The sequence below is a fragment of the Enhydra lutris genome, unplaced genomic scaffold (genome assembly GCF_002288905.1).
Source record: "Enhydra lutris kenyoni isolate GAN:26980312 unplaced genomic scaffold, ASM228890v2 scaffoldscaffold28, whole genome shotgun sequence".
Classification (NCBI taxonomy): Eukaryota; Metazoa; Chordata; class Mammalia; order Carnivora; family Mustelidae; genus Enhydra; species Enhydra lutris.
Window position 1 is genome coordinate 20,191,394 of NW_019154112.1, and position 15,517 is coordinate 20,206,910.

General features: G+C 41.1%; 1 pseudogene; it reads left to right on the forward strand.

The window, feature by feature from the left end:
• Positions 1–14,061: 14,061 nt before the first annotated feature.
• On the forward strand, positions 14,062–14,756 carry LOC111152483 (annotated as a pseudogene).
• Positions 14,757–15,517: the final 761 nt, after the last annotated feature.

A 15,517-nucleotide genomic window follows, 5' to 3' on the forward strand; every position in this document is an offset into this window, starting at 1 on the left:
ATCAAAACCACAATGAGATACTATTTCACACCCACTAGAATCGCTGCTTTAAAACAAAACAAAACAGGGGCGCCTGGGTGGCTCAGTGGGTTAAGCCACTGCCTTCGGCTCAGGTCATGATCTCAGAGTCCTGGGATCGAGCCCCGCATCGGGCTCTCTGCTCAGCGGGGAGCCTGCTTCCTCCTCTCTCTCTGCCTGCCTCTCTGCCTGCTTGTGATCTCTGTCTGTCAAATAAATAAAAAAAATCTTAAAAAAAAAAAAAAATAAAAAAAAAAAAAAAACAAAACAAAACAAAACAAATAAAATAATACGTGTTGGCAAGAATGGTGAGAAATTGGGGGGTGGGAGGGATGGGGTGGCTGGGTGATGGACATTGGGGAGGATATGTGTTGTGGTGAGCACAGGGTGTTATTTAAGACTGATGAATCACAGACCTGTACCCCTGAAACACATAATACATTATATGTTAATTTTTAAAAAATTGTCTTGAAACAAAAAACAAATTTAAAGAGCTTTAAGGGGCACCTGGGTGGCTCAGTAGTTTAAAGCCTCTGCCTTCAGCTCAGGTCATGATCTCAGGGTCCTGGGATCAAGCCCCGCATCGGGCTCTCTGCTTGGTGGGGAGCCTGCGTCCTCCTCTCTCTCTCTCTCTGCCTGCCTCTCTGCCTACTTGTGATCTCTGTCTGTCAAGTAAATAAATAAAATCTTTTAAAAAATAAAAATAAAAAAAAAGAGCTTTAAAACAACAAACAAACAATGGTGAGAAATCTTAACCCCTGTGCACCATCAGTAGGAATGTAAAATGGTATCGCTATTATGGAAAACAGTATGGCAATCCCTCACAAAATTAAAAATAGAATTACCATATGATGCAGCTACTCCACCTCTGAGTATATACTCAAACGAACTGAAAGCAAGGAGTCAGAGAGGTTTGTACAACTATGTCTATATCAACATTATTGACAATAACCAAAAGGTGGGAGCAACTGAAATATGCACCAACAGATGAACTGATAAACAAAATGTCATATAAACATACAATGAAATGGAGCACCTGGCTGGCTCAGAAGGAAAAGCATGCAACTTTTGATCTGGGGGTTGGGAGTTTGAGCCCCATGTTGGGTGTGGAGATTAAAAAGGAAAAAAAAAATAAAATAAAAAAACAACAAACATATAATGAAATATTATTCAGCCTCAAAAAGGAATGAAATTCTGACACATAGTACATCATGGATAAAGGTACCTAAAGTAGTCAAATTCATAGATAGTGGTTGCCAAAGGCAGAGGAAAGGAGAGAATGGGGAGTTAGTATTTAATGGGTACAGAGTTTCCATTTTGCAGGATGAAAAATGTTCCGGAGAAGGACGGTGGCCATAGTTGCACGGCAATGTGAATGTGCTTAATGCCCCTGAAACTGTATCCTTAAAAATGGTCAAAAACGTTGAATTTTATGTTAACTATATCTTACAATTTTTTAAATGGAAGAAAAGAAAAAGAAAATTCTAATGGTAGCAGAGAGTGAATGTGAGGATTCAAATCAGAGAAAAACTTCTTGAAGGTCTTTTCCATATCCATGGGATTTTGGACAGTCTACTGCAATTAAGTCTACCTTTTATTTGACTCAAGGATATACCCAAGGACACAGTAGAGACTGTAGGGCTTCTTTGAGTGACATAATGAAAGCCTACAGGGAAAAAAATGCCACGGTGGTGCTGTAGCAAAAATGGCAATGAAATTAGTCTGAAGGAGTTGGTTTTTTGTTTTGTTTTTGTTTATGGTTTTTATAATGATTTATTTATTTATTTATTTATTTGAGAAAGAGAGAGAGCATGTGCGTGTGAGCTGGGGATGGGGTGAGAAGCTGTGAGGGAGAGAGACAGACAGACAGAGAATGTCCTGCAGACTCCCTGTTGGGTGTGGAGCCCATGCAATGCTCCATCTTGGGACCTTGAGATCATGACCTGAGCTGGAATCAAGAACTGGATGCTTAATTGACTGAGCCACCCAGGCACCCCAGTCTGAAAGACTTTGAAAGAAATTTTACCTGCTGTTGTCTAGAAATGAGTTATACAAAACTATTTAGGGGAAACACTGTAAAAAAGTTATTTAATAAAAAAAAAAAATTAAGTAATCAGTACGCCCAAGGTGGGGCTGGAACTCACAATCTCAAGGTCAGGAGCTTCATGTTCTACTACTGAGCTAGCCAGGTACCCCTGAAACGTTATATTTTTAAGTCATTTACTGATTGTTCAAATTTAGTACCTTCACTGACCCAGCAAAAAGTATCCGTTGTCCTTTGCTAATTTTTCCACTGTGTCTGACTCTAATGAGCTACAAACTTTTTAGAGATCATGAATTGTAGTTGAGTGAAAAGAAAAACATTAAAGAAAAATTACATACATGAACAAAATAACCAGTGTATAAAAGGGGCCCTAATTTAAACTGGAGAGTCAGAGAGACCTTTCCAACAAAGTAATATTTCATCAGTTATCTGAAGGATAAATGTGTTAGCTGGCTAAAGAATGGGCAGAAAAGGTGCGCCTGGGTGGCTCAGTGGGTTAAAGCCTCTGCTTTTGGCTCAGGTCATGATCCCAGTGTCCTGGGATCGAGCCCTGCATCGGGCTCTCTGCTCAGCGGGGAGCCTGCTTCCTCCTCTCTCTGCCAGCCTCTCTGCCTACTTGTGATCTCTCTCTGTCAAATAAATAGGTAATTAAAAAAAAAAAAGCAGATGGATTCGGTTTTAGTTTTGGAGGTAGACTCCATGGGACTTGGCTATGAAACAGGGACAAGAGGGGATGTCAGGAATGATTCACAGGTTTTTTGAACGACCACGGAGATTCTGGCTCTTAATTCCAGTGGATGGGGTTTTTCCCACCAAGCAATTCTTGGACACTAGCTGGGTGTCCTACAATGTAACTCAGTTTTGACACTTTCCATCTAGAGATAGCCCAAGATTCCACAGGTTAAGGGTTCAGTCCTACAAGATAGTCTTCCACCCCCACCCCCCCCACACACACACCTCAGAGGCTAGTCACAAGCTCAGGTTATCACCTGTGCTTCTGACCAACCCATTACAGATTAGAGGTTCCAATGATCTCTTCCTCGGTTTTGATTTATTTGCTAGAGCAGCTCACAGAACTTAGAGAAACATTTTACCTAACTAGATTACCAGTTTATTATAAAAGAATATAACTCAGAAACAGCCAGATGAAAGAGATGGGTAGGGAAAGAGCAAGGAGCTTCATGCCCTCTCTGGGCATCCACTCTCCCCACATCTCCATTGCTTCATCTACCCAAAAGCTCTCTGGCCCAGTCCTCTTGGGTTTTTGTGGAGGCTTCATTACATAGGCATGATTGATTAAACCATTGGCCATTCGTGACTGAGTTAACCTCCAAGCCCTCTCCCCTCCCAGAGGTAATGGTGGGGGAGCAGGAGGTGAGACTTGAATTTCCAACCCTCTAATCACCTGGTTGGTTCTCCTGGCAACCAGCTCTCCCTCCTTAGGCGGCAAGCAAAAGCCACCTCATTAACATAACAAGAGACACCTCTGCCACTCTCAACATTTAGGATATTCCAAAGGTTTTAGGAACTCTATGCCAGGAATAGGAACAAAGACCAAACATATACTTCTTATACATCACAATATCGCATGAACTTGCTGATAGTGGTCACTATGGTACTACCTGTAATCCCTAGCCAATGTGAGTTAGGGAATATAGTCCAAGTTTCTAGATTTCCTTTTTTGGTTGTCATCAGTTGCTCTTGTCTCATGTGGACTAGTCTGTACCATCATATACACTTTTGGGTTTAGGGTGCTTATCAATTATTAGAACATAAAAAAAAACTTTTTTTTTTTTTCTGTTCTTCACTGCCAGGTCATTCTTGTATATAAATGTGCTTTTGTTGAAATAGTGTGCTGAGAGAAGTCCTCTCTGAAAGGGGTGTACTATTTGGGCAACTTTCTGATTCCTAGTGTCCTTCCTAGTACAGCTATTGGTACATTTGTTTAGACATCCTTCCAATGATCTGGCAGTTACTGCATTTTTTTTTAAAGATTTTATTTATTTATTTGACACAGAGAGATCACAAGTAGGCAGAGAGGCAGGCAGAGATAGAGAGAGGGGGAAGCAGGCTCCCCGCTGAGCAGAAAGCCCGATTCGGGACTCGATCCCAGGACCCTGGGTTCATGACCTGAGCCGAAGGCAGAGGCTTAACCCACTGAGCCACTCAGGTGCTCCAGTTACTGCATTTCTAAGAGCTTAGTCACAGTCACCATGTTGTTACCCACTCTTTGATTTAAATTCTTAAAATAAGGACGGAATATATGAATAACCCTACATTTAGAAGCAAATGAGATGGATATTATTAAATTTTCAGCTTGTAATTCCCACATCACATAGATAGTATATATTCAGAAGCCACACCCAACGTGGGGCTCAAACTCACAACCCAAGATCAAGGGTCACATGTTCTACTGACTGAGCCAGCCAGGAGCCCCTGGACTTTTCTTATTAGTTGTAGGAGTTCTTTATATGATATTAACCCTTCATCAGAAGGTTTGCAAATATTTTCTCTCATTCTGTAGGTTGTGTTTTCATTTTGCTTATTGTTTCTTTTGCTATACAGAAGGTTTTTAGGTTTTTAGTTTGATATAGTCAGAGACTGTCTTATTCTTTCTTGGTAAATACTTGTCTCAAAAACTCACTGTGAGGGGCACCTGAGTGGCTCAGTCAGCTAAGCGTCTGCCTTCGGCTCAGGTCATGATCCCAGGGTCCTGGGATGGAGCTCCACATCAGGCTTCTTGCTCAGCGGGAAGTCTGCTTCTCTCTCTCCCTCTGCCTGCTGCTCGCCCTACTTGTGGTCTCTCTCTCTCTGTCTATTAAATAAATAAATGAAATCTTCAAAAAACAAAAGAAAAAAATCCTTACCTTGAACTACAAATAATGATGCAAAAGACAAATAACAAATTAAGAAAAAGTACTCTCAACATTTGACAGATAAATGGCTAATTTCTTTAATATACAAAGAACTCTTACACATCACTAAACCAAAGACCATCAACTGCATAGAAATATGTGCAAAGGTGACAGAGTCAGATACTGGAAAGAAATACAGTAGTCAACTGCCATGAAAGTATATTAATATGTACAATTAAGGAGCTGCAAATTAAACAATAATGATATAGTTTTTCTTGTATCTAACTGACAAAATTTAACAGGTTAATAATACTTAATGTGAATAAAGTTGTGGATGAACAGATATAATATAGTTATTCCCTGCTTTTCACAAGTTTCCATTATGCCACCTAGCTTGTATGGAAGACCTACATTAGCACGTGTTTTCACTAACCAAAAAAATCCAAAGAGGATTTTTGCTTTAACAAAAAAAAAAAAGAGAGAGAGAGAGAAAAAAAAAAAACATCTAGCGTTTGTTTTGCAGTGGGCCATTACAGCCCAGCAGCAGACTTGGGGAGCAGAGAGAATGGCCCTGCCAGGCTCCTTCCCTGAGAACCACACCCAGCATCTCAGCATAACCTGCCATAGCTCTGAACTGTGTCTGTGAGCCTCTGTGCTCTATCTCACTTTGTTTTGGGCATCTCTTGACAAGATGTGTTCTAAGAGATCAGAAAAGCCTAAGAGAAGTTATTTTGGGGGGTTATTCTGGGGGGGGTCTGAGGATGATAAAAAGTTTTTCCATGTACATTAATGGTAATTCCTTCTTTGCTTTATGCCATTTCTGCTTTAGAAAGTTTCATTGGACTGCTCTACTCTCAGGAGAGGGGGAAGCCTCATACGTTGTTGGAAGAGAAATGAAATCAATCTTTTTAGAGAGTGATCTGACAAGATTTATCGAAATAGTGAGCTTGTACTTCCCTGTGTAAAAATTTACACCATATTCTATGAGTCCTTAATAATACAAGTACAATGAACTCAATTACTCCAGAATTTAAGGTCAAATGAATATAAAGTCTGTGGCCCCAGCAAGGTATTTATGCTTTTCTCTCTAACCCAAGTTATAGCTGGTTCCTTCTAAACATATCAGCTAGCTTCGCCATTATGAAGCCTACAGAGATTCAGAAATTCTGCTATTTAGAAAATGATAGTATGTCTTGAATTTCCTCCTAAAATATTTCTCCCTGCTGGGACATTATTCAAATGAGGCAGAAAGAATGCGGGACAAAACAAGTGTTGTTGCAAGGATAATGAACTGATATTGAAAGTTTCCCCCAATAATGGGTCCGTGATTAAAGGAGCAAGAATGATACGAAGCGAAGCTCAAGCAAAGCTTTATTTCGCGCCAAGCATCGAGAATCAAACCGAATGTTCAGGGCCATGCCTCTTACAGAGAGGGTGACCCCTCTCTGCTTCACAGACTAGTCTTTAAGGATAAAGGCCATGTAGTTGGGCCTGGCCACGCACAGGTGGCCAATGAGATTGTAACACACAGAAAGCTACACAGTCATGCTAGGTCACACATAAGCGACCAACTGAATTACAATTTACCCTATAGTAGACTCTTGAACTAGCCTATCACCTTGGTAAGAATTGGCGCCCAAAAGGCTCCCAAAGGGCGGGGCCCATACTCCTTGGAACTAGGGAGACAGTATGCGCCCCCCCACTGATTGGATACCTCCACCTGGCCTGTCCCACCCTTGTATTTGGGCTTTGTTACCTGGGACTGGTTTCCAGGACTTGTTTTTAAGTAAGTCCCCTGGGGGGAAGGGGGGCAGGGACAGTTTAAGTTTTACTGCATAAACAACAAAATGACTGTTTAATCCAAGATGGAATTGCTCTGGCTAAATAGGCCCTTACAGTATGATTACAGAGATACCTGTGGGTGGTTTGAGGTGGTTTCTGGGCCACATGGTGGGTCCAGATTCTACTCCTCAGATTTGTATGCTTAAGAATTAAATTTAAAAAAGAAGAAGAAGAAGAGGGTGCCTGGGTGACTCAGTGGGTTAAAGCCTCTGCCTTCAGCTCAGGTCATGATCCCAGGGTTCTGGGATCAAGCCCCAGGTTGGGCTCTCTGCTCAGCAGGAAGTCGGCTTCCCTTCCTCTCTCTCTCTGCCTCTCTGCCTACTTGTGATCTCTGTCTGTCAAATAAATAAAATCTTAAAAAAAAAGAATTAAATTTTACCAGCTCTCTCAAAGGATAATTAGGGACTGGGAAACCAATCATCTTCCAACCTATATCCACAAAACAGAATGCTAGTTTCATAACTCACAGTAGACTATATACCAAGGATGGTAAACAGACCTGACTTCACACAACACTATCTCTTGCTTAAAAATAGCAGAAGCCTCCATCTTACCTTCCCACCTTTCTCGATTGTCTTTCCTGACTGTTTTTCTTTCTTGTGGGTAGGTGCGTTTAGAAGACCAATTTATAAGTCTGAAGGCTGCTGAGCAAGCACAAAGTTAAAGCAATGAAAACTAGATGCTTTTGGAAGGAAATTCTAGCACTGAAGAGAATCAGTGAACTGACATTCCACATTTTAAAGGAATTTCTTTCTAAAAAGCTGGGCCATGAGTCAATAATCAGAACACCTTTTCTCTTCTCAGTGAAGGAGAAATACAGGCACAGATACACTTGAATTGCAGGGGTCCACTGAGAGAGAGAGAGAGAGAGAGAGAGAAAGATTTTTTTAAATAAATACAGTACTGTACTTTAAGTGTAGTTTCTCTTCCTTATGATTTTCTTAATACCATTTTCTTTGGGTTACCTTATTATAATAATACGATATATAATACATATATAATACAAGACATATGTTAATCAACTGTTTATGTTTTCAGGAAGGCTTCTGGTCAACCGTAGGTTATCAGTAGTTAAGTTTTTGGGGAGTCAAAGGTTATATGTGGATTTTCAGCTGCACAGGGCTCAGCACCCCTAACCCCCACTGAGAAAGAACCAACTGTCACCTCAACTGCCTCTATTTGACCTTAATCCTTACTCTCTGATTGTTTCATTCTGACTTATCTTTTTTTTTTAAGTTTATTTACTTATTTATTTAAGTAATCTCTACACCCAACATGGGATTTAAACTCACAAACTGGAGATCAAGACATGCATGCTCTCCTGACTGAGCTAGCCAGGTGTCCCTCTGGCTTATGTTTTAACTCAGGCAAAAGACCCAGGAGTCGAAGCATCCTGGGATGGGAACCAGAACTACCCCTCAAGCAATAAGGACTGCCTGATGCCAGCAAGACCCCTCAAGATTGACCTCCAGACAATGATCAACCTGACCTTTCCTGCCCACCCGCAGGTACCTACTGACCTTTGTCCCACATTTTCCTTATATAAAAATAGAAGTGTTTTCAGAACTTTGACGACAGTTTTTGGAACACTAGTCCACTGTCTTCCTGGTGTTGGCCTCACTGAAATCAATTCTTCTCGTTTCCCTACCACTTGTCTCTCTGCCTTTGGATTTTGTCCTTGGTGAGTGGCTGAACCTGGCCTGTTTGAGACCCTGGGAGCCAGGCGCTCTTGCTCCTCTGCACCCCAGTTATACAGTTGTACAAGGCTCAACTGCAGTTAAATAAAATCACGCTCAATGATTGCCTTTTATCTGCCCAAAATTGATAGTGCATATGCATTTTTTTCAGAATAAAGTAAAACACTACTGAAAAGAGGGTGAACACCTTTGTTCATCATGGAATGAAGTTAGGCGCTTGTTTCAAAAGCTGGTAATGTGTTCCATGAAAGGGGGTTTATGCAAAATGACTCCAAAGGCAAAAGGAGCAGTAAGTCTGAAGAAAAAGGCTGGTAAGTCCAGCTTGACAAGAAACGGTTTACGAAGGGGCTTAAGGACAGAAGCGTGTCTTTGGCAGTAAGACAAGTAGATTTCTGCAACCCCATCTCCTTTTTTTTTTTTCTTTAAGATTTTATTTATTTATTTGACAGAGAGAGAGAGAGAGATCGATCACAAGTAGGCAGAGAGGCAGAGGCAGAGAGAAAGGGGGGGAAAGCAGGCTCCCTGCTGAGCAGAGAACACAATGGGGGCTCCATCCCAGGACCCTGAGACCATGACCTGAGCCGAAGGCAGAGGCTTAACCCACTGAGCCACCCAGGCACCCCCAACCCTATCTCCTTTAAGACATGTTTTTATAGCCTGGAGGTTGGAGAGTACACACTGGGCGGGAGGGGCTACCTAGGAGGACTACGAAGGAGGTGAACATTAGGAATAAGTGTCACAGTCAGACCTCCAGTGCAGATCAAAGACATTTTGCCCTGAGGGTGTACTTAAGGGTGTGGTTAACGAAAGGAAAGAATAGTGGGGTTTGGGGGGGGGGTGGATTGCTATGTCCAAAGAGGCTTCAGGTCACAGAATGCAATGCTTGGAAAGAACTCTCGATAATGTACTTCATTGTGTCTATGACTTTCAAAGACTGGGCTCTTTTCTGAAGACCTTAGAATGGGGAATTGGCCTCAGGACCTAATGTTTCACTTAAAGTGAATGACTTTAATGTAAAATATTGTTAACTTTTCCAAACCTTTGAAACAGTTGCTGGTAACTTGCTGAGGGGTTCCCATTACTATATCATCAGGGTATCTGTTTCTCTGAAAATAAAATGACTTGCTAGGTAAAAATTTGTCCCACATTGTGCAGTCATCTAATTAACAGGTCACTTTATTCAGGTTTTTAAAAAAAATTTATTTATTTATTTGAGAGAGAGAGAGACAGTGAGAGAGAGCATGAGAGGGGAGAAGTTCAGAGGGAGAAACAGACTCCCCAAGGGGCTGGGAGCCTGATGCGGGACTCGGTTCCCAGACTCTGGGATCATGAGGCAGTTGCTTAACCAACTGAACCACCCAGGTGCCCCAATTTATTCAGTTTTAACTGTTAAAAATATAATGTGTACTATTGTAATGCTTTAGGATTTACCCTAAAATACATAAGCCTATTATACAAGTGAATTCATTTGCTAATAAAGAATATTTAGGGTAATCTGTGTGGCTCAGTCTGTTAAGTGGCTGTATTCGGCTGGGGTCATGATCTCAGGGTCCTGGGATCGAGCCCGACAGTGGGCTCCTTGCTCAGAGAGGGTCTGCTTCTCCCTCTCTCTCTCTGCTGCTCTCCCTGATCGTGCTCTCTTGCTCATACACGCACGCTCTCTCTCTTAATAAATAAAATCTTTTAAAAAAAATTTGAAACCACAGTGGACTGTGAAATGTCTAATCACCTAACTCCTAGAGAACTGTAGGATTTGGCTGTGATAACTTTTATTAGATGGTGCTCCTTTTCTTCTCTCCCTTGAAATAACTATGATAGGATGTTGGTAAATGGTCTTTTAAAAATAAAAATTTGGGGGGTCACATGGGCGACTCAATTTGTTGAGTGTCCAACTCTTGGTTTCAGCTCAGGTCATGCATGGTCTTAGGGTCATGAGATCAAGCCACATGTCAGGCTCCATGCTCAGTGCTGAGTGGGCTTGAGAGTCTCTCCCTCTGCCCTTCTTCCCACTTGTATGCATATATACTCTCTCTCTAAAATAAATAAATAAACTCTTGAAAAATTAAGATAAAAAACTTTGGATTAAAAGGAAAACCAAACTTCTGTATTTTTGTTACCACTAAATAATACTTTTGTAAATTTGAATGGAAAACCACCTGTATGTATTGCTATTGGGTTGTAGTTATGTCCTCAAGCTTAATTTAAAATATACTACTTAATAAAAATTTCATGAAAGATGAATTCCAATAATCAAAAAATAAATACATTTCAAAGCTAGAATTTGGTGTAATTTATATCAACAGTGTGGAATAAATAGTAAAAGGTATAATGTAACTTCTTTAAACTTTGAAACATCTTATGAATATTTCATGTTTTAGATACTCTGCCAATATTTAGCATACTGGTTTTATTGATAGTGGATATTTAATGCAATTTAGTAGCACTGTGGTTTAAATAATTTTGTCTTGGAAATAAAGTTTCTTTTCTAATTCTATTATTTATGTATGTATGTAGGTCCCACACCCCAGCATGAAGGTTAGAGTGGGGCTTGAGCTCACAACCCTGAGATCAAGACCTGAGCTGAGACCAGGAGTTAAATGCTTAACTAAATGAATCACCCAAGAGCGCCTGGGTGGTTCAGTCGGTTAAGCGGCTGCCTTTGGCTCAGGTCATGATCCCAAGGTTCTGGGATCGAGTCCCACATTGGGTTCCCTGCTCAGCGGAGAGCCTGTCTCTCCCTCTCCCTCTGCCTGCCTCTCTGCCTACTTGTGTTCTACCTGTCTGTCAAGTAAATAAATAAAATCTTTAAAAAAATAAATAAATGAATCACCCAAGACCCCTCTATCTTGAAGGAAAGTTTTTCCATTTTGAGTAAATAATAAATTTACTTTGCCTTGTACAAAATAACTATAGAATTAAAAAAAATTTTTTTTAAGACTTTATTCATTTGACAAAGAGAGAGAGGCAGGCAGAGGCAGAGGAAGAAGCAAATTCCTGGCTGAGCAGGGAGGCGAAGGCGGGAATTGATCCTAGCACCCCCGGATCATGACCTGAGCCGAAGGCAGATGCTTAACTGACTCAACCACCCAGGTGCCCCCCCCCTCCCAAATTCTTTTAAAGCAATCCTTACGCCCAATGTGAGGCTCGAACTCACAACGCTGAGATCAAGAGTTGGATGCTCCACCAACTGAGCCAGCCAGGTGCCCCCTGTCCAAATTTATTTAACAAGTGTTTTCTGTGAGAGCCACCATGCTAAGCACCTTGCATACTGCATCTCATTTAAAGTTCTAACTCACAGGAGCATTATCATTCCAACTTTACAGCTGGGGAGGTCAGGGGCATTCTTGGGGCCCTTGCCTGATAAAGAGCTAGAGTTGGGAGCTCACCAGGTATTTCTGCAGCAAAGCTTAAAGCGGCTGCATGTGTTCTGTCCTAGGGCTGTGCCTTCTTTAGACCCGAGGTCTGGTGATTACATTTAGAGATGTATTTATAATACTGCCTGGATCCAAATTCTAGGTCAGTTTTCCAGTGCCAGGTTTTTCAATATTTTCTGACAGCCTTTGTTGAATTCCTGCACAAATTGTGTCCAATTTAGTTGCATATTAAAGCTGGACTAGATACTGAAATTGGCCCTCACCAAACAGCTGTTAGTGAATGCCATCGTGATTCGAATGCCAACTGTATGCAAGTGAAATATGCTTGCTACAATACTTAGTTTAGTTGTTTTTGTTTGTTTGTTTTGTTTTTTAAAATTTGTTAAGTTTTTAAGTAAGCTCATTACCCAGCATGGGGCTTGAACTCACAAACCTGAGATCAAGAGTTGCATGCTTTATTGACTGAGTCAGCCAGGTGCCGCCAATACTTAGTGGTTTGATTTGGATAATTGAAGATTGGTGTGGCCCAATTCAAGTTGCTTACTCTTTGGTCATGACTGAAAACTGAAGAATGTGGTCATGTCCCTAAACAGAGGTCCATTTCATTTGCTTGCTTGTTCTGAGTAGACACAAACAAGTTCAAGCTCACTACTGTCCTTGTTGCCTTTTCTCTTCCAAAATTCTCAGCTTTTGCTTTCGTTTTTGTCTTTGAATAATTGCAAAATCCAGCCTTCAAAAATAGCATTATCACATATGTGCGCTCCAAATGTATCAGCATTTGTCACAGTCAGTCATTTGAAAGGGACACATGCATGGGTATTTGCTACTTAAAAATCATCACATGTAATTGTTTGCTGGATCCTTAACCCTATTACTTTCAGAGGTTGTTAAATTCTTCCATGCTTTGCAATTTTAAAGTGTTGAAGCAGAGTTCTCTAATTAGTTGATCATCTCTTTAGGGTGAATTCTGAGCATTTTGAGTCGGAGTGCTAGCTGCCTCAATACAGAGGATCCAGTCTGCACTCATCCCATTCCTCTGCAGAATAGCTCACTCGGCTAATGGCTAACGTATCCCTGAAGGATGGCATTTATTCCCGTGGAAGACAGTATGAAGAGTGCCCCCTAGAGGATGCAGTACTCTTCGCAACACCAGGAAAGAAGCACAGGGGCAAGGCCCAGGTCACACTCACTACAGTTAGCTCTCTTCCTTCCTTCCTAGCCTTCTGAAAGCTTTCAGGATTTTTTTCATCTTTTTTTTTTTTTTTTTTTTTTAATGTCAAGGGTTCCTACATTAAAATTCGAGGAGGGTCAATTCAACATTTGTCAGATTTACACTGGGCAGCATTGCCATTCTGTCCTCAGTTGATGCTCATTGAGTGTTCTGTCAACTCCTTGGCAGGTCCTGCCAGCTGAAGAGAAGAGCCAGGGTGGGAATGGGGACATTGTCCTGGGAAGCAGTTCTCATGAGGGACAGCAGCAGGGCTACCCTAAGATCATATGCTCCGTTCTAGAAATAGGGTATGAAATTGGAATGGGGCTCTTAGGGAACATGTGACTAAAAGACAAATAATATACTCCGAATTCCATTATAGTCCCAAACTATTATCTATCTAAAAGAAGACAGATGAAAGTAAAGTGTGACTTTTGGTAGTTCCATCATTTAAAAAGAAATTAATTTTTTTTTAAAGTATTTATTTATCTGAGGGATGGGGGTAGAGAAAGTGAGCAGGGAAGGGGCAGAGGAAGAGGGAGAGAGAACCTTAAGCAGACAGTGCTGAGCTCAGAGCCAAGGTGCGGCTCCATCTCATGACCCTGAGGTCATGACCTGGTCTGAAAACAAGATTCGGGGGTGCCTGGGTGGCTCAGTGGGTTAAAACTTCTGCCTTCGGCTCTGGTCATGATCCCAGGGTCCTGGGATCGAGCCCCACATCGGGCTCTCTGCTCAGCAGGGAGACTGCTTCCCTTCCTCTCTCTCTGCCTACCTCTCTGCCTACTTGTGATCTCTGTCAAATAAATAAATAAAATCTTAAAAAAAAAAAAAGAAAAGAAGAGAAGATTCGTATGCTCAACAGTCTGAGCCACGCAGGGGGCCCACTTCCATTCTTATAATAAATAAAAATGTTAAGAATCAACACATTCAGGTCCCTGCTCCTTGATCCCCTTGGCTGTAGGCTAGGGACTGAGGCAGCTTGGAGATGGTAGATCACAGCTCTTCAGGTCAGTGAGAAAGAATGGCCTCCAACAAAACTCCATTGCAAAAAATGGGAGAACAATGTGAAGAGTACAAAAGTTGAGGAGGTAGAGCCCAAATAGTTTGTGGTAGAATATGTCCTAGGCTGGGGTGCCTGGGTGGGTCAGTCGGCTAAGCAGCTGCCTTGGGCTCAGGTCATGATCCCAGGGTCCTGGGATGGAGCCCCATGTTGGGCTCCCTGCTCCACAGGGAGTCTGCTTCTCCTTCTTCTCCTCCCTGCTAGACTCTCTCTCTAATAATTAAATAAAATCTTTTAAAAAAAAAAAAAAAAGGAAGAAAGAAAATGTCCTAGGCTAACATAGAGTGAATGGGAGAGGGGAATATTTCCCAGAGTGGAAGGGATTTAAAGATACTGACAGTCCTTGAGAACCTGAAGAAAACTTAATTGTTGCTTCTTAATTTTCAAGAAGCTGATAAAGATGGCACAAAAAGAAAACCTTTATCTGACAGTGAACCTGATGATAGCAAATGAGAGTCAACTGACAGACAAATTAAGAGGCTTTGCCAGTTATCAATGAGAATGACTATTTCCCATGAAATGGAAAGATTTAGATGAGGCAGACTTAGCAATGGTAATCAAAACCATAATGTTCTCAGATTGTAATTGCTTTTTATGAAGAGAGACTAATTTGACATTTTTGCCCAGAAAATGAAGCTCAATATTGTTTGCATTGAGAGATCTAAATATATAAAGCCAATCTGGATCTTGACTTTTCTTCCCCCCAGTGTGAAAGAATACCTACATTCTCATGAAGACTGAATTTGATATATTCATTTTTGAAGTAGTATTTGAGGAGCAGTTGAGGTTTCTGTGTATCAACAGCACTAGTTACTTCAAACAAATAAAAGTGTTCTATAGTTGCTTCATGCATCACAGATAAAAGAATAATCCATACACTGTTCAATCTTTTTTTTTTTTTAAGATTTTATTTATTTGAGAGAGAGAGAGAAGTGAGAGAGAGCATGAGAGGGGAGGAGATCAGAGGGAGAAGCAGACTCCCCATGGAGCTGGAAGCCTGATGCGGGACTCGATCCCAGGACTCTGGGATCATGACCTGAGCCGAAGGCAGTCGCTTAACCAACTGAGCCACCCAGGGGCCCTACATTGGTCAATCTTGCTAGGAAATGAAATGCAAACAAAATTAAGGTGTTTCATATCTAATGTTAGAAAAATAATGCTCAACTCTGGAAAGCTTCTAGTGAAACAGCTACATTTTAATTACTAAAGACAGTACAAATTGACGTAACTCTCATACAAAAAAATTTGGATATATGTCAGGCCAGGAAAATGCATATAACCTTGACCCTGTAAATCCCACTACTAGGAATTTATACAAAGAAAATCAAAAACAAAAGAAAGAAGGAAAAAAGTCTCTGTATATAAATATGTTGTAGGAATAAGCAACAAATTGGAAACAACCTAAATGTCTAGTAAG